We start from the raw sequence: 20,776 nt of genomic DNA on the forward strand, positions 1-20,776 counted from the left end.
TTCTCTTCTCAGTTTTCTTTATCAACTTGTCTTTATCTAAATCTTAGATGTTAGTGTTCCCCAAGGTTCCATCCTTGACGGTCTTTCTTGTGTCTCAACGTTATATTCCAGTTCCTTCATTAAACTGCCACACTCATTCTTAATTTACGATAGCTTCCCTGATATCTTTAGAAATAATGAATCACTTTTCATTTTCTCTGCCAAAGGCACTATATTTTTCCCATAGTGAAATGCATACCATGTTGCATATGTCTACCTTCTAACTAGCCTCTTTTGTCAAGGTGTGATAGACTCTATTGTAGTTAATGCTAGTTATCAGAAAAAAAGTTTACATCTCACTCATGCAAGAATCTGCCACAGATCTGGGCAACTCTCAAGGATAGCTGTTTACTGATCTGTTCAGTGACTCAGGGATCTAGGCAACTTCAAACTTGAGGCTCTACCTTCTCGATACAAGGACTGTTCTCATATTTCCATGGCAGAAGAAGTAGAAATTGAGTAGGGGCTTCTACTGCTTCAGTGTGGACTGACACAGACATGTGCTATTCACATCTCATTGAGCAGAACTAACGATAAGGTTTTATCTTTTGATAGTAAGATTGAAAGTTTAGTTAGTTATCCATGTGCCCAGGAAAGAAAGAACTTTCGTTGAAAAGCTTAACACAGGGATTGTATCTTAAGTATCTCTATATGCCCAGTACTTGGCACAGAGTTTAACAATAGATGTTCAATAAATGTTTGGTAAATTGAATCTAATCTAGTTCAAACTTGGGTCATTTTACTGATGGAAGAAGTGAAGCCCTTCAAAGAAAAGTGACTTTCCTCAAATTATTCAGATATTTACATGGCTAGAGCAAGAATCTAGGTCTTTTGCTCTTTTTACTATATTAGATATTCATGGAAGAGTTTGTTCTACAAGAATTGTATGATTTTGTTGGGTTGTACATTATTTCCATTAAGGCTATGAGTTTTGTTTGTTGGAATGTTTATTAACTTGCTTTGCATTTTTGCTTACAGAGTTAACAGAGATATGATATGAACATATATTAGAAAAATGATTCACACACAATAGAAAAAGTAAGTATAGATTATCAGCTTGTTGCCAGCAGCACCAATAATTTTTTTTTGGTTACTAAATAGCCCACATAAGTTTGAGCAATATTGTTTCATTTACTAGTGGCATTTAGTTGCATAGCAAATGCTTTTACTGATAGAAAATAAAAGAAGATTGAAGAAAACCACACGGTATTATCAATTATTACCCATTCTTACTTCTTTCTTTACTATAGTTTTTGGAATGGTAATTTAGTGTATTTGCTTAGCAATTTCGAGGCCTATTTTCCCATTTTATCCTTACTAGCTTTTTAGGTAGTAGGTAGGGATTCTCTTAGTGCTGTCTGCGGAAATATTGCAATTCTATGGCTAGTATAATATTTTTTTTTGGCAACCTTATTTATTTCAATGCTTGATGGTCTTATTTGCTTTACACCTCAGGGTTCTCCTCAAAACTCCATTGAGGTTCTCTCTTAAGCTGTACCTCTATAGGTAATATTCCACTTGAACATATAAACTTTAATGCAATGTTTCTAAAATAAACTCATAATCTTCTTCCCTGCTCTCAAGCTTCCTCGAACAAATAAACAAACTGGCAGAGACTGTTACTTGTAGCATGTGGCTAATTTCTAGTCAGAGAATATGAACAGAACTTATGAGTATTTCTTCTATGTCTGGCCCATATCATTTTTCTGGTCAACGAACAAACAAATAAACAAGCCAAATACAACAATGAAGATTAAAAAAAAAAAAAAAAAGAAAACCCTTCCTAGTTTCCACCCGGCTGGAGAAGACTGTGCCAAGCTTGGAAGCCATATTGTTGAAAGTGGCAGAGCATTTTATCGACTTGAGTTCTTCAGTGACTATGGAGAAGGAGCCCTATTACTCTACTAGACTGTTTGAAGAGCAAGCAATAAACTTATACCATGTTGAGTCATTGTTTGAGTCTATTGTTACCACAGAATACTTTGATACAGAAACCTCAGTTTGTGTATCTGTGAAATGGGAATAATAACTACCTTACTTTGAGAACTAAATGAGATAATATAAACAAAACACTTATTTTAATTCATGACTCATAAAAGAGATATGATAAATTTTAGTCTATTCCCTTCCTTCCTTCTTCATATAGATATGAGAAATACAATCCTTTTAATTCCCTTCAGAAACTTCTGAATCCACTACCAAATATAATCCTTTTAATTCACTTCAGAAACTTCTGAATCCACTACCCCTCTTTCTTGACAGAGAGATAGTGATTATGAGATTGAAACTCTGTACATCTCCCAATGCTGAATGTACACACAGACATGGATCCAAATCCACATTCTCTTCCCTTTCTCCTGTTTCAATACTATTCTTTCTGCTATTTAATATTAGCCAGTATTTATTAAGTAATTAGCATATACCAGGTAATATGCAAAGCTCTGCATGGATTATACAATTAGATCTCATGATGTAGACATTGTTTCTTATCCCCATATTTCAGATTAAAGAATTGGGAGGAGAAAAATTAAGCAGTTTGCTCAAAAAGCAAGTAGATCTTCAAACTCTCTCATTCTATTTTCACTTTTTATCTGCATTTAAACGTGAACATATCCCTACAATCTTGAGAAAAACGATTCCGTAAAACTTGACTTCCTTCTTCATTATCTTCACTTTCTGTCTCAACTTCCTGACCTTCACTTTTCAAGCCCTCTGCTCTCACCAATCCAATGAAATGCCTCTGTTTTCTAGTAACACATCCACTGGAGGCTTCCTGGTTTGGATTATCATTCAACCTTTCTGAAATATTTAGTTCTGTACCACTCTCTCTTCCTCAGAACACTAGAGGAGAGTTCGTTAACATGCCACACTACTTTTCTAGCCACTCTTTCTCAGTCTAACTTTAGGGACTCTTTCTTCTGACAGTTCCTTGAGTGCTAGTGTCCCTCAGGGTTCTATCCCTAAAATTTTTTTTTTAACATTAAATATTCTGCTTATAATATCTTTTACTCCTACAGTTTCAATTGCTATATATGCTACTCATTCCTAGTCTTTTGAAAATCTCATCTGCACATCTCTTTTGAATTCCATATTCGTTTCATCAATTTCAAGTTGAAATTCTAAATTTAGATCCCACATAAGCACCTCACATTTAACATATATAAAACTGTACTTATAATTTCTCCCTCTAAAATCTTTCCTTCTAACATTTCTTCCTTTGAACTCCTCTGTCTCAGGAATTTATCTATTTGTCCAAATTAGAAATTGCACATCATCTTGGGATCTGCATTTTCATTCATCTGCTAAATGCAGTCAAGTTCTAAGTCTTGATAATAATGCAAAATTTTATTTCCTAAATATACTTCCTAAATGTACGTGATAGGCTTTTTTTAATCATCATTTACTACCAATTGCCATTATTCATGCCTCCTGTGCATCAAAAGCTGATGCAATATTATTTGCCATTCTCAGAAAATAGCATGCCCTTTCATGCTTTGAGAAATGATGTTGTCTTTTTCTTCCTTTTCTGGTTGGAAAACTCTTTCAATAATCAGCTATATTGTCATTACCAGTGTGAATCTTGGGAAATTTCCTGAGGTCAAGCTGGCTGCTCACCTACCCTCCCTCCTATGCTACTATAGAGTGCCCTGCACTTGGCTCATTTCTTAATATTTATAAAAAGTTTTTAAGTCTTTGCCTGTTAATCTCCCCTTCTAGACTTGTGGCAGTCTTGGGAAAGGAAAGGCTGTTTTTGTGACAGTGAATTGGATCCTTCCTAATTTAAAAATATATCTGCTAAAGAAACAGTTCACTGAATGGTCATTCACCAAATGATCAGATTCACCAAATGTATTAGTTTATCCCAAATAGTTGTAATAGTTAAAGTGATTAGGATGTTTAAATTTGGTCCCCAATGATGAAATATGATTTTCTGGATATTAACTTTTTAAGGTTAAACCCAACCTGAGAACCTGGCAAAAAAAATCTGTAAATGCTAAAGAATCAGTTTTATTTTTAAAATTTCTCAAGGCAAAAGCTGTTTTTCAGCTTTTTTTTTTCTTTGAGGGGGTTATTTTATATGTAATGGGACTTCTTATCTACCTCAGATATAGTTTCAGTTATCTCTGAATGTCATTTCCTATTTTGGTAAACTTTATGTGTTTTCCTTATTCTTTTGCCACTTCCTCAAAGCAAACCAGCTTTCCTTTTATATCTCTAGTATTTATAGTTTAAGATTAAATTAAACTTTAATTAGGAGATTGAACTTTAAATTTAAATTCACAGCACTAAAATAAATCAGAATTTCAGAATTTTAAATTAAAATTTAATGAAAGAAAAAATTTTAATTAAATAAAATTTAGAATTAAAATTTAAATTCATTCAAAAGAATCAGAATTAGCTTAAACCATCACATCTCACATGAAACTAAAAATGTGGGCTGGGCGCGGTGGCTCAAGCCTGTAATTCCAGCACTTTGGGAGGCCGAGACGTGCGGATCACAAGGTCAGGAGATCGAGACCATCCTGGCGAACACGGTGAAACCCCGTCCCTACTAAAAAATACAAAAAACTAGCCGGGCAAGGTGGCGGGCGCCTGTAGTCCCAGCTACTCGGGAAGCTGAGGCAGGAGAATGGCGTGAACCCGGGAGGCGGAGCTTGCGGTGAGCCGAGATCGCGCCACTGCACTCCAGCCTGGGTGACAGAGCGAGACTGTCTCAAAAAAAAAAAGAAACTAACAATGTGTTTTCTATCAAGGAACAATTAAGGTATCTTGATTTGGTTGGTAGTAATTTGCAAATGATTCTCTATGAAAGCACACACACACACACAAAAAAAAATGACCACAATGGACCAAATGAAAAAGATACAAAAAATGGATAAAACATAAATAGATTAAAAATACTGTAAATGAAAACATATGAATGCTAAAAGGTTGACTCAATAAAAAATGACATTTTAAAAGGAATAAAAATCAATATAAATGAGTAATTTCTACGTGAAACTTAAGATTTTACTTATGACATCTGTATTGTTTTATATTCAGTCATCAAATCAAAATATTTCTCTTAAAATGTATAAGATTATTTTTGTTAAGTCACTATGTTTGATGGATTGGTTTTCGGGAAATAAGCCATGTAGTGAACTGATTTTTAGTGATTTTTCCCTGCTTATTTGCCACCAGCAAATTTCCCAAACTCCCAACTTCTCCAATTTCCATAACTTCTTCTGTGAAATTGAAGTTTCTTTTCCCCCTGAGATGATCAGCAGTCTTCTTAAGTGATAGTCATTTATTCTTTTATAACAGGTTTCTTAAGCTTCTCTGGCTTGACCTTTTCTTCCCTCCTAGACCTGGCCCATATCTGCTCTTAGGTGTCTCAGAAATTCTTCAAATTCAGTGTTTCCAAGACTGAATGTAGGTATATGCTTCTCTTCTGGTCCCTGCCATCCCAACTCTTCAAACTTGTTCTTCTTTAGAATTTTTTTTTTTTTTTTTTTTTGACAGAGTCTCGCTTTATTGCCCAGGCTGGAGTACATTGGTACCGTCTCAGCTCATTGCAACCTCTACCTCTGAGTTCAAGAGATTCTCCTGCCTCAGCCTCCTGAGTAGCTGGGACTACAGACACCTGCAAACATGCCCGGCTAATTTTTCTATTTTTAGTAGAGATGAGATTTCACCATATTGGGCAGGCTTGTCTCAAACTCCTGACCTCAAATGATCCACCCATCTTGGCCTCTCAAGTTCTGGGAGTACAGGCCTGAGTCATAGGATTCTCTTTTTAGGATATGGCCACCATCCTTCCAGTAGCATAAGCCAGAAACAAGGAATCAACCCGTCACTAGTTATTCTAGATGTTTTCAAATGTCCATTCATTTCCATTACCCTGCTTCTAGTCCAAGGTACCATTATCTTTTGTTGAAACTCCTATTATAGTCTATTGTCTGCATTTTGGAATTGTGAACATTACATTTTTAAACTTAAAAGCTTAGAACAAAGGCTGTCACCTAGTAAGCATTCACCACATATATGAATGGACATTGTATTAGTCCGTTTTAACGTTGCTGATAAAGACATACCCAAGACTGGGCAATTTACAAAGAAAATAATTTTAATGGAGAACTCACAGTTCCATGTGGTTGGGGAAGCCTCACAATCATGGCAGAAGGGAAGAAGGAGCAAGTTACATCTTACATGGATGGCAACAGGCAAAAAGAGAGAGCTTGTGTGGGAAAACTCCCATTTTTAAAACCATCAGATCTCGTGAGACCTAGTCACTATCACGAGAAGAGCACAGGAAACACACACTCCCATGATTCAATCATCTCCCACTGGGTACTTCCCACAACACATGGGAATCATGGGAGCTACAAGATGAGATTTGAGTGGGGACACAGAGCCAAACCGTATCAGACATTTAATTAAAGTAGTATATTCTTTGGTCTTCTTTTATCCTCATTTAAAATTTTATTTTAAGAAATTTAAAATATATTTCTAAAATACAGATTATATTGCCCTACTCTTTGAAACCTTTCAATAGCTCCCTATTACTCCCAAAGACCTAAATTCATTATATGACCTAGATGGTTGTGCAAGCTTTGGCTTCTGAACACCTTTCCATGTTCCTGGGACACCTTTCTCCCTCTCTGGGCTCCAGCCACTGACTGTAAGGCCCTGGAATGTGCTCTGCCACTGTTTGGCCCAGAGCTTTGTTTGTATACCTTCTAGTGCATCCCTTCTCCTGCCTATCCCAGCACGCTGTGCCTCTTTTTCCCTCTTGCTTTTCTTCCTTTGTTAAAAATAGACTTTGTTTTTTAGAGCAGCTTTAGGTTCACAGCATAATTGAGCAGACAGACAATTCCCATATACTCCCTGCCCGCATATATTCACAGCCTCTCTCACTCTTGCCTTCCTTTTAGCCTCCCATGCTAGATCTGTTTCTTTTATTAGCTCTAATAAATAAATATATTAATATTTATTTATTATTATTAATAGAATAATAAATATATTATTAGTTATATATAAGAGAACCATATTCTCTTCCTTCACACATTACCTTGAGATTGTAATTTTTTATTGTGATTATCTGTAGCTTGTCTTCTTCTCTTCATAAAGCATAGAATCCATGAGGTCAAGGACTGTACTGCCTTTTTTTCCCTGAGATCTAATCAAGTGTCCATCATATAGAAGGTCTTCAATACACATTCATCATTGTGGTTGAATGACATATATCATATAATCCTACATAGTTTCTGGGTAAAACGTATCTCTATGTAATTACCATTACAACACTTCAAAGATCTAAAATAAAAGTTAACCATAATTTTGCTATTTGTTTCTGTCTCAGGCGAATTTAGCATTTCACATTTATAACTATTCTGGTCCAGTAGCTCTTAAAATTTAACCACAGATATTATATTAAGTATACACACACCGATGGAGGTAAAATTATTCTGTTCCGTGTTAAATATAATAATTTACTTCTATTTTTACTCTTTCTTATGTCTGTTTTCAAACCTGAAGTGTTTGATTTCCTTCTGCAAAAATTTGCTTACCTTACCTGAGAGGCACATACCACCACAAGGGGGCAGAGATAGACAAATATTCAGTTCTTTAGACTGCATTCTGTATCCTGAGAATATTGTTTGACAGAATAAATTTGAGCCATTATTTTTTCCATGAGTCTATTTTTTCATTTGCCTTTCAATTTGAAATCTATAAGTACTATTATCCTCTTCATACAGTGTATGCGTTTTTAAAGATGAACAGACCTCTACTATATAAATTGTAGGCATTATATAACTTAACACTTCAGTACATTAAGTAGTTTTACAGTTATAAGAATGATATGCTAGACATTGCAGTAAATTGTTCACTGGTAATTTCATAGCTAGTTTCTACTGTCTTATCTTTAGCCTACACACACATACACACATGTACACACACACATACATAGATATGTTGGTGGGGGGAAAAGAGATTTTATTTTTGCATAATCATTCAGGGAATATTTAGGTATTTATGTCATAGAAACTAGAAATTAAACATTTGGAGAGAACAGGATTTTATCGTACTGTTTTATTATTCTATCCTTTGTGCACTAAATACATATTCATCTTTACTTTGAGTAAGAAAAGCACATGCTGAGCTATAAGTATCTATCTTAACATAGTTCTCATAAAGAGCTTGGGTAGGACTTTATGTCAGCAATCTAATTACATAACTGACCTTGTTTTATTGGTTATTCTGAAATTTAGTTCTCCGTAAATATAGAGCCCATCCAATTTAGAGTTGAATTTTAAGAATGTTAACTTTAATGATAACGAGATAATTTATGTGTGAACAGATGCCTTGGTTAGAAGGAAGTTTAGAGGAGAAAGAGAGCTTTTTATTACAGAAAAACCAGTAGCAGAAAGAATGTGACTTTGATTCGGATTGGGAATCACCAAAATTTGGTAACCACAAGATAATTTCACAGACAAATCATCTGAACTTGATGGCTGATATTCAAGGTCATCCATAGTCTGGGCCCACACATCCTCACTGGCCCTTTTCTCATATCTCCACCCACCCGGCATTCCATTCACCTGGACCACTTGCCTTTTGAGGAACAAGTCATACTTTTCCATGCTTCTATGTCTTGGCCCTTGCCTGCTTTCCTAATCTGGAATTACACCCCTCCACATCACCTCCGAGTTTTCTCCCAAGTAATGCAAATAACTGAGCATATTTGTCATACTCTAATTTCTTGAGCCCATGGAAAGATATTGCTAGTAGACCACAACACTTTCTCCAGTCTCACTTAAATGTAGCCTCAGTGCCCTTCTCAGTACAGCTTCTCAGAATAATTCAGACACCTACACCAAGTAATTTGGTTTATGAGATATTTGCCATCTTGGTGACTTAGCCCAAATTGGTGGCTAGTTGAGTAAGACCAGGATTGGGTGTCTTTGGAGAATGTAATTTTGACTTGAATATGGAGATGCATGTAGAACAGTGTTCCTTCCTCTGAACATGGCTACAGAAGAACAAATCAGTTAGTCTGAAGGTAAGAAAATAAAACAACTTAATATGTCATATAATTTTATTCATCTAAGTCGAACTGAGCTATTATATTCATCCATAAGCACCACAGAAGAAGGGTCATGTTTATTTTGTTTATCACCATATCCCCAGCATTTAGCCAAGGGTCTGGAACATATCAGGTACTCAATAATATTTGCTGATTGAATGAACTAATAGTGAATAATGGCAAATATTATATTTCATGCCACACCATCTTCTCCATTAAATGGGGTAGATTTGCACTCTAAGCTGGTGGCTGCTCTGGAGAAAGGGTTCCCAGAGAAGTAAAAGGGAAAGCTTTTTGAAGGTCAGAACATGACCTTTTGGAGGTAGCAACAGAAAGATACCAGCAGTAAAGTTGGGAAACCTGTGAGTGCTTTGTCTAGTCTGCTTCACTTCAAAGTATCAAAGAATCATATAATTTAAAGAGTTTGGAACAAAGATTTATTCTGAGTCAATATGGATTCTATTAAATTGTACCTAAAGTATTAGACATTGGCACTGTTCTGAGACCCAATCTTTGGGAAGATTTAGCTCACTCTTAAATTTTTGAGGGAAAATATTTGAAAATCTTCCAAGGACATTTAATGTGATTTACATTTCTAAAGGTCAGTTAAGTCCCAAGTTAATTCCTCTTATACACTGGTTTCCTAAACTGAGAATAGAAGATTTGTTTTTCATATGACCACAGGAAGTATGAACAATTTTTAGTTTAAAAACCTGAGTTGTAGAAGCAGATGGCCTCTGGACCATTTGTCTCATTTTTAAAAATTCAACTTTGATTTTAGATACAAGGGGTACATGTGCAAGTTTGTTATGTGGTTATATTGCACTCAAGTAGGAGCATAGTACCCAATAGGTAGTTTTTCAACCCATGCCTCCCTCTGTCTCTCCCCTCTTTAGTAGTCCATTGTGTTTGTTATTCCCATGTTTATGTTCATATGCGCTCAATGTTTAGCTCTCGTTTGTAAGTGAGAACATGTAGTATTTGGTTTTCTGTTCCTGCATTAGTTCGCTTAGAGTTATAGCCTTTAGCTCCATCCATGGTTCTACAAAGGACATGATTTCACTCCTTTTTATGGCTGCATAGTATTCCTTGGTGTACATGTACCACATTGTCTTTATCCAATCCACCATTGTTGGACACTTAGATTCTAGGTCTTTGCTATTGTAAATAGTGCATTGATGAACATATGAGTGCATGTGTCTTTTTTGGCATAATGATCTCTTTTCCTTTGGGTATATCTCAGTAATGAGATTGCTGGGTCGAATGGTAGCTCTGTTTTAAGTTCTTTGAGAAATCTCTAAACCGCTTTCCACAATGGCTGAACTAATTTACAATCCCATCAATGGTATAAACATTCCCTTTTTGCCACAAGCTCACTAGCATCTGTTGCTTTTGGACTTTTTGATAATAGATATTTTGACTGGTAGGAGATGGTAGCTCATTGTGGTTTTGATTTACACTTTTCTGATGATTAGTGATAATGAGCATTTTTTTCATATGTTTGTTGGTCACTTGTATGTCTTCTTTTGAGAAGTGTCTGTTCATGTCCTTCCCCCATTTTTGAAAAATGGAGTAATTTGTTTTTTAAGTTCCTATAGATTCTGGATATTAGACTGTTGTTGGATGCATAGTTTGCAGATATTTTCTCCCATTCTGTAGGCTGTCTGTTTACTCTATTGATAGTTTGTTTTGCTGTTCAGAATCTCATAAGTTTAATTGGATTCCACTTGTCAATTTTTGTTTGTATTGCTATTGCTTTTGGTAACTTAACCAAAAATTATTTGCCAAGACTGATGTTCAGAAGGGTATTTCCTAGGGTTTCTTCTAGGATTTTTGTAGTTTGATGTCTTACACGTAAATCTTTAACTGTCTGTAGTTAATTTTTGTATATAGTAAAAGGTAAAGGTCCAGTTTCATTCTTCTACACATGAATAGCCAGTTACTTCATCACTATTGAATAAGGAGGACTTTTCCCATGGCTTGTTTTTGTTTGCCTCCCTAAAGATCAGATGGTTGTGAGTGTATGGCTTTATTTCTAAGTTTTCTATTGTGTTCCATTGGTTTACGTGCCTGTTTTTGTACCAATACCATGCTATTCTGGTTATTATATCATTATAATATAGTTTGAAGTCAAGTAGTGTGATGCCTCTGGCTTTGTACATTTTGCTTAGGATTACTTTGGCTATTGGGGCTTTTTTTTTTTTTGGTTTCATATGGATTTTAGAGTAGTTTTTTCTAATTCTATCAGGAATGACATTGTTAATTTGCTAAGAATAGTGTTAAGTCACTAAATCTCTCTCCAGTGTTGTTTTGTGCAGTATTACCATTTTAATGACATTGATTTTTTCAATCTGTGAGCGTGGAATGCTTTTCCATTTATTTGTATCATCTCTGATTTCTTTCAGCAGTGCTTTGTAGTTCTCATTATAGAGATATTTCACTTCCTTGCTTAGCTGTATTCCTAAGTATTTCATTTTCTTTGTGGTTATTGTAAATGTGATCATGTTTTTGATTTGACTTTTCCACCTGAACATTATTGGTGTATAGATATGTTACATAGATTTTTGTATTCTGAATTGTACTAATATAATTTACTAGTTCGAGTAGCCTTTTGGCAGAATTTTTGGGGTTTTCTATATATAGAATCATACCATCAGTGAAGAGAGATAGTTGACTTTTTCTTTTCCTATTGAATGCCTTTTATTTCTCTCTCTTGCCTGATTGCTCTGGCTACAACTTCCTGTCTCATTTGTTAATACGTTAAGGAAAAGGTAACTAAATACTTCAGAGAAAAGTAATAGCATATATTAGCAAATTCCTTAGATTTTGTCTCTTCCAGAGCTGTCAAAAGAACTTTTGCCATGATGACAATATTCTGTATTTGTTTTATCCAATATAATAGTCACTGGCCACACATGACCACTGGGCACTGGAAATCTGGCTAGTACAATAGAGGCACCGAATTTTTAAATATTGTTTAAAATAAGTAATTAAAATTTATATTTAATTAACCACATGTGTCTAGTGGCTACTGTATTAGAGTGCATGTCCAGAAGAATATATGCTTAATTAAAATTAAAAATAAATTTTAGAATTAAAATTTAAAAAACTAAAATTATAATTTTTGAGATAAGCTATTGATAATGTCAACAAATAAGACATCAGACTGAAAGCAGAAAAAGAAACTCAAGAATTGTAGTATGGGAATTTTAAAAAGCAGCAGGCTTAGCACTTACCATGTGTTAGACCCTGTGCTAGACCCATTCACATTTATCATCTCAGTGAATGCTCATAACAACTCTGCAAGTAAATATTTTATCTACACTTTATAGGCAAGAAGTCAGATATTACAATTTCCTCACTGAAAAAACTTAAACCCATCTGGTTTCAAAAGCCAGACTGTACAATTTGAGCGAGCAGAAGAAAAATATCCAGATATAATTATGAATGTGCATCTTATGAGAGGTGAGGTCAGGCCTGGAATGAGTGTCACATCCAAATATTGCTCAGGAATTTCTTAAAGTCCTCATTGCTGAGTCTAGGCTTGGTTTCTGATGATGTAACAGTCCTGAAGCTAAAGGTGGGGTCAGGTGGTCCAAATTGGGTAGAAGAAGGTGAGGCTGGGGACCGGCCAACTGAAAGAGAGCACTGATGTTCTGGGTGACCATCCCTCTTGTAGAACATTGCCTTTCAGGTACCTGAGCAACAATTGCTAGACTTGCTGTTTTCATTAGAGGTGCTGACTTATGACAGCATTCTCAGCTATAATTTTATGGTTGAGTACTTTGATGTTATTTTTCTCTCCAGTAATGCTCTGTGACCTGATTTTCTCCTCATTTGTCAGATAGCTTATGTGATGTGGCTTTCACTTGGTAATTGCAATTCGGGGGCATTTCCCTGCAGTAATGTGTCAAGAAACAGCTTCTGTAACACCAGAAAGCATGCTTCCTTATCATGAGGAGAGTGGAGATGTGCCTCTACGTGTTGACTGTGTCATTAAATCTAATGCTTCTGGATGCATATGTCTAGCTGAGCACCTAAATAACGTGTATTCTACATCCTTAGAATAAAAGGGTATCAGCATTTTTCCTGCTGGTCTTTGGAGTTCGTGCCACAAAAGAATGATACTTTGCTACCTCAACTATTAAATGAAGGCATCTGCTTAAAGAAGACTGAATATCTTGGTTTAAGAACTTGACTTTCCCAATGATTGAAATGAATTCGATAGGAATGATGGCCCAGGTATCTATAGTGGGCTAGTCTTGTGTCTTGCTATGCTGGGATTCTTTTAGAACTAGAAATACAATACCAGAACTCTTTGATAAAGATTCGGATTCTGAGATGAAGCAATCTGATCCAGGCAGTTTAGGATTGGGGCTAAGTCTCATTTAAAAATGGGGCCATGAGTGGTCAGAGGTATCTGTGGAAGCCAAATATGAGTCTGTTGCAAGATGGGGAATCCTTTAACAGATTAACAGTCCATGGAATTAGTGGTCTAGGAGGCAGCACGCTAGCCAGAAATGGGATATGAAAAGGATTTCTGAAGTGCAGATAAAATCGTGCTTCAATCTTCACAATCTTCAGGGCCAAAGTAGGAGGGGAGCTGGAGAAGGAACACAGAATCAGAAACAAGATTGTTACAAGGTGGTTAGGGAGCAAATTGCTTGAATTGCAGCCCGCTTACATTTGAGCAAATGTGCTTCCTGGAGCTGGGGGCTTGTTCTTAAAAGAGCCAGTTCCGTAGGACAGGTAACTTGCCAAAGTCCAGATCGACTTCAGCGCCGGGAGGTATAAATACATTTTGCAAAATCCAAATGTTCAAGCTGAAAGAGAGCCCAGTTCCTAAGAAATGATTTTTTTATTTGATATTCTTAAGTATCAACCGTATATTAGACAATATGTAGCCTTAGAGAGTTGCATGAAATTTCTGTAAGCACTGTACAATTGCTGGATGTCTCCTGCAAAAATAAGAAGAAATTCAGCCGAAAACCTTTTTCTCTTCCTCTTTCCCCTTTATAAAGAAGGCTAATAGATCTCTCATTTTTCAAAATGTATCTCAGCTTCGGAATGGAGAAGTGGAAATGTGTTTTTTCTATTTGAAAGGAAGGTTATCTAAACACTGTAGTGTGTGATTCTATTACAGCTTGCTTGATTTACACTCTGAGTGTACCTAAAACTCTCAATTCTACTTCACGTGTGGTAAAAGGTCAAATTCAGTCTTGTTCTACCTTCCAAACATTTACACTCCCTGTCCACCTTATAGGGGAAGACAGACTATTATTAGCCTGTGGAAAAGGCGTACTGGGATTCATGTCACATAGCGAGAATATTTATTTTTCTCTTATTTTGCCAAGCCGATGGTGGTGGTGTCTGCAGTACACAGCTGACATGGAGCTGACATGGAGCTGAAACTAGATGTGGTCCTATGATAGGCAGGACAAGAAGCAGAAAGGCTGCTCTTCTGCTGGCCATAAATATCAGCTCACATTTCTCTTTCTCCTTCTCTATAAAATTCTCTATACATGTATACAGGCCTGTCAACATATGCAAAGACATGTCAAACACATTAATAGGATTGTGAGTTAATTCAAATCCAGTCGTTCTTTCAATATACGTAAATGTTGGGCACATTATTTGAGCAAGTGCTGCCCACATGAATTGTCTCTAGACATTCATTTGTTTTTTTTTTTTCTGCTGTATGTTTCTGTTTCTTCTTAGTTTAAGCAGATAACTTTTGTTTTTTGCTTCAAAGACATTTGCAGAATGGAAGGTAGAAACTTTTTAAAAGCAACCTTTCTGCTTTTTCGAAAAGACTATACTCACTGCAAGTGGAGAAGCGAGAATAGGAGTGTCATCTTTAGGGTCTCCAAGGAAGATTGGAGAGGCCTCGGACTGGGGTGGGGGCAGAGACTGCTGGGCCCACAAGTAGAATAGCCCTGCCCTGTTTCCTTGGCAGCGTCTTTGGGCAATGGCAACCTAGAAGTAACATCCAGAAAGGCTGTTCTCAAGCCATGGAATGCCCACTCCCAGAAAACATTCCCAGACCCCAAGCATAGAACAGCGCTGATAGGTGCTAGGAAAGAAAATGTGAGAATGGAAAATGGGCTTCTCTGAAGAAACCAGTGAGAACCACAAACAAGATGGACCTCTGTAGTGCAGTGCTTTAGGACAGAATAAGACATACCACTCAGATTGTTCATGGCACTGAGCAAATGGGAGAGGTGGAGCCCGGTAATCACTGGGATTAAAACTCTCTCCAGATTGGTGGGATTTAGATTTAAGCTGATTAAGCAGGGATTAGATTTAAGTTAATTTTGAAAAAAAACAAAACAAAACAGTGCCTTATTTCTTGCACACCTGGATTAGTGGATTAAGTTTATCTGCTGTCATTATAGCAAGGAACACGAATATTAAACAAGTTATTACTGTTGTGAATTGACCTATGAAGTAATAATTGTGGGTACTTTGGAAGCAGAACTGTGGGGCCTAATTAAAAGTATGTTTATGGGTAGGATGGATGGGGAGGAAATTAGTCCCTGGATGAATAACATTTTAGCTGTTATCTATAGGATGAATTAAAGTTAGTTAGCTTAGTTAAAATTAAAGGGTGATCCAGGCAATGAACAGTGCATGGAAATGTCCTGAGGTGGATAAGAGCTTGGGCCAGTCAGTGTGGCCAAGACATGAGAGCAAGGGGATAAATGGCTGGTGCAGAGACAAAAAGGAGACAGGGTTCAGGTCACGCCAAGCCTACCAGCTCACGTTAAACAATGATCATAAGTGATGGAGAAAACCATGAAAGAATTTTAAGTAGGGAGTGAAATAAAAGATTTGAGATTTCCTAAGATTAACTTTGCTTGCAGTTTAGAGAATAAATTAGACAAGTGACAAAGAGGATTGGGAGGACGAGCTAGTAGGTCTTGTGATTATAATTGATTGAACAAGCTTGTGGCAGGAAGGATGGTGAGAAGTTTATAATGAAGAGATTTTGGACAATCGTATCAATGGACCCTGATGATTAATGTTGTGGTGAGGGGTGTGAGATAGAGAGGGAAAAGTGAGGATGCTTTATAAACTTCTTGCATAAGCAATAAGATAGAGGAAGTGAAATTATGGATCAAGAAACACTAGTGGAAGAACACATTTTGGGTTTGGTTTTGACCACAATGAGCTTGATCTGCTTGGGAGATATTTAAGCTTTTACATGTACGTTGTAAGATCTACACTATTGGACATAATAATAATAATTCATTTTTATACTAAAGGTACTTGTAAGGAATACTGTGATACTAATAATTTAAAGGTAGATGATTTTATTTCATTAGATATATTAAAAAGACATTTTAAAAAGGAATTAAAATGGACATGAACCGATATTTTTGACAAAGTTAACAACTTTGACCTAGAAACTGGCCAAAGGTAAATGTTGACGTGAATAAAATTGCTTCTAATTTCCAGAGGAAAACAAGAAGCTGTTGGAAGACACATTCTGAACTGGCTAGCACAACACTCTGAAACTGGAGGATATCAACTGATAAGATATTAAGTTCTCCCTTAGTTTCAAATACACTGGGTTCATAAATTATTAACATAAACAATGGATGTTCCATCAAGTTACCGTGAAGACAGCTAGGTCTGCACACCCCCACAAGTGTCGACCCCTCCAAGCACATCCTCCACCTGGAACTGGGAACTGAATGGATATATGTTGGTCAGAAAGGTCTTTACATCTTTGAATTGTAATGATCATGATTAGTTGCTGAGTTTGCCACCTCCCTACCTCCCTGCCTTCTACCTTCCAAGAATTGTCATTATAAAAATAGCCATTTGGTTTATGGCATAAGCTTTATCACAAAGCTTGACCCAGATGAAGAATCCAGGAAATTTCTAGCCAGCCTTTTATTTCCTTCATGCACAGAATCACGGTAGAAGCTTAGCATTTATCAAACTATAGCTTTTCCCCAAAGGAAAAGGGAACGGGAATAGACTAGCTGCTTCGGTAAGCAAAACAGGTAGATAACAAATAAGAGATTATTGGCAGTTTGTCAGGGTCTCTTTGCTAAAACTCCTTGTCAAATGGCTAAGGAAAGACATTGAGAGGAGGCAGGTGTGGGTGCCTTGAGAGCCCGTGAGATCTGTGCTCTTGAAGCATTTTGTATTTTTCTTAATGATGCTTATCTTACTCTACCTTGTAGTATAATTAAAAGGCAAGTTTTCTTCTTCTGAGGTGGCAAGTATAAATTTCAAATCGCAGACAGAAAAGAGTTAAAGGGCTTCTATGTGCCTATCCCAGCCGGCAGCATTTTGTCACGATCTGATTGCAAGGCTGGTTGCAATAGTTGGGAAGCATTTGGCCAGGGGGACAGTTTGAAATAGAAACAAGAAAAGAGTGTAGAGAAGGAAGCCTATTGTTCCCAGCAGTATGGTCTTCTTTATGACCTTGGGCCTGGCAGCTCTTCTTTCCAATATAACACCAGTGGAGCAAAAGGCCTCAAATTGGGGGTAATGGGTAGTAAAGTTCAGTCAGGGGGCAGTTCAGATCTGTCAGGATGCAAATGTGTAACAAGCTTTGTGATCCAGAAAGTGATGGAGAGACTAGACTGCTTCATAATTATTGTCAGGAATGTTCTGGACGAACAATGTGCTGGTGACAATGGGAGCCATAGATTAGATAACTTGGCTGGCTATATCTACTCAATGAATTGTTGTGAGGATGGACTGAGACAGTATGCCTGGGATGGTTGGTTCATTGTAAATGCTCAGTAAGTGTGAGCTGTTACCATGATAAGTCAGGCTCATTACCAGGGCCAGAGATGAGATATGTCCGGCAAGAAAATTTAAACTAGCTGTATGTAGGACAGTACACATTTATTATGCTCAGGCACTTTCCTAGGCATTTTACATATCTACATATCTCCCTTCACTCCTCTATCAAGTATATGCAACATTATCAACATATCCACATACTAGAGGGAGAAATTACAGACTCAGAGAAGTTAAAATGATTTGCTCGAGGATACACAGCTTGTCAGTGCTGGAGCCAGCTTTAGAAGTCTTTCTGATTATGTGCTTTTTTGCAAGGGCTAGTTTTTTTACAGTACTAAGAGATCTGTGTTAGAGAGAAATGAGTTAGAAGGAAGTGGTCTGAACTTTGGAACATAAGGAGAGAGAAATATAAAAATATAAGTGCAGGGGCCCCTCTTCAGTGCCCCCAGGACACTGTGTGCTTCCATAGCTCATTCCATACTGCATTATACTTATGGATTTATTTGGATGGCCTTGTCTAGACTGTATACATCTCAAGAGTAAGGAGATAGCTTTCTATCCCCAGTGCCTTGTACAGTGCCTGGCACTTAGTAGGTGCTTATATATGTTGAATGAGCTAATTTATTAAACTAAGCCCATAATTGTATGGTATAGCAGGCAAACAAAACACGAGTTGAATTAATGGCATTGCAGCAGAGATCTTTGTACAACAAAGTAGCCTGTACTATAAAAAAATTCAGTTTGGGTCAACCAGTTAAACAGAGTGATATACACAGTAACTTGAATGCAGATCCATTTATGCTCATCTTTGTAGTCCCCAAATTCTCAGAACAATTTTACATTGTAGACATTCACAATTTTAAAAATTCATTCATAAAACAAAGTTAACAGTTTAAAATAATGTATGATATTCATATCTTGGTAGGAATTAATATTTCCATAGTGGTTGAAATTTAACATCTTTAAATCTTAATATAGGAAATGTATATGACATTTGTCATTTCAAGGTTCAAGTTCACCTCAAAACCAAATCTAGGCTCTAGATAAAAAGTGAAAAATGGAAAAAAATTCTAGGCCAAATGTTTAGATATTGGAGGAATATTTTGCATGATGCAGAAACAGCCTAAAGTATAATATTTTATTTTTAAACCTCAAGCTCAGTCCTACCATGAACATTACATCTACCTTTGCAAATGGGCACAGCCAGCTACCCAGCATTCCTCTGATAACCTCAATTAGTTTAGATTTGAAAATACAAATTGAAACAAGAAAGAAAGCACTTGAGATGCTGGGAAATGGTATTGATAATACTAAGACTCTGGTGCTTTTATTGTGCTGGTAAAAAATAATAATAGGGTCAAGCAATTGAAAGCTCAATGAGATGAAAACAACCAGGAGCGGGAAGGAGGAGACAGGGGTGAGGGAAGCTGGGAGGTTAGTATCAACTTCCATCTAATTTAGGATTTGGATTAAAAAGCAAAGAAGCTCAAACCTGCTTAAATCATGCTGCCATCTGTGGTTCTGATGTGGCATTTGGAAGAGTAAAAACACATGCTGGAAAATTACCAAGACAAAGAAAAATTCTGGAATGTCAGTACAGGATTTTCCTTTGTGGCTAAAAGGCTGAGTTGCTTTGGAAACATTTGGATTCCTTTTCTGCCTCATCTGTGCTGCAAGGAATCTCTTTTTAAGCTTAGATTTTGCCTTCTATATCAGAAGAAACCTCTGTGGATTAATCAGACATCATTTTCCAGGCTTGTCGAGAAGTTGCATCATTAAGGAATATAAATACTGGTAGTCATTGATTGTCTAACAAGGGAAATTTAAAAAGTCTTGTTTAAGTGGCGTATTATTTAATGAGCTGTCAAGTGTTCTCTTTAGCCCCAGTTTCCATGGAAATTATTTAATTCCAAGAAAGAGTTCAAAGCATTGAGATAGACCGCATGTTTTCAGAGCATCTATGCAGAGAAGCAAAGCAAGAAAGATCTGCATCTTTGAATAGAACAACATTTTTTGTGTTACATGCACATCTTCATTTACACCTTAAAAAAGGTTTCCAGAAAGTTGGCTAAAAATGAAAGGCAATTTTAATTGAAAGACTAATTTTGTATTTTCTATATACATGATTCTATTATGAATCAAAATGGACATATTTTTTAGACATCAAAGGGAAATTATGTGGTCTGGGCACGGTGGCTCACGCCTGTAATCCCAACACTTTAGGAGGCTGAGGAGGACGGATCACGAGGTCAGGAGATCGAGACCATCCTGGCTAACATGGTGAAACCCTGCCTCTACAAAAAAAAAAAATAAAATAAAATAAAATAAAATACAAAAAATTAGCCGAGTGTGGTGGCACCTGTAGTCCCAGCTACCAGGGAGGCTGAGGCAGGAGAATGGCGTGAACCCGGGAGGCGCAGCTTGCAGTGAGCGGAGATCACGCAACTGCACTCCAGCCTGGGTGACAAAGGGAGACTCTGTCTCAAAAAAAAAAAAGGGAAATTATGTGATGCAAAAATATAATGCAATACTAATTTCTGTGAACTCCCTGGATTATAAGAAGAGTTTCTTTCAATTCAAAGGAGTTAAAAAAAATTCTTTCTGGACCAGGCTAGTGGCTGCAGGTATGGTTTAGAATGTGACAGATATCAAGGAAAGTATAATGCCCTCAACTCACAAACAGTTTAATATCTTTCCTGTGCCACCTGCAATCAATGTTTACTATATTCAATATTACCCCATTTAGTTACCGTCTCTCAATGGCAGCAGTGCTGAGCCTCATGGTGAGGGAAAATAAGTTGGACTTCAGAGTCAGAAACGCTGGGTTCCATAACTGACATTGTTTCTCATTAGTTCGGAGGTGGTTGGTAAGTTACTAAATATCTCCAAACCTCAGTTTTCTCA

At 36.7% G+C, this 20,776-nt stretch overlaps 1 long non-coding RNA gene across 1 annotated transcript; it reads left to right on the forward strand.

Moving 5' to 3' along the window:
* Positions 1–678: 678 nt before the first annotated feature.
* Positions 679–16,794, forward strand: LOC106999827 (uncharacterized). The gene is made up of 3 exons (XR_013400578.1): positions 679–1,077; positions 8,959–9,082; positions 16,565–16,794. It is a non-coding gene; the product is annotated as an uncharacterized LOC106999827 (long non-coding RNA).
* The last annotated feature ends 3,982 nt before the right edge of the window (positions 16,795–20,776 follow it).

This window comes from Macaca mulatta, chromosome 1 (assembly GCF_049350105.2).
Source record: "Macaca mulatta isolate MMU2019108-1 chromosome 1, T2T-MMU8v2.0, whole genome shotgun sequence".
Classification (NCBI taxonomy): Eukaryota; Metazoa; Chordata; class Mammalia; order Primates; family Cercopithecidae; genus Macaca; species Macaca mulatta.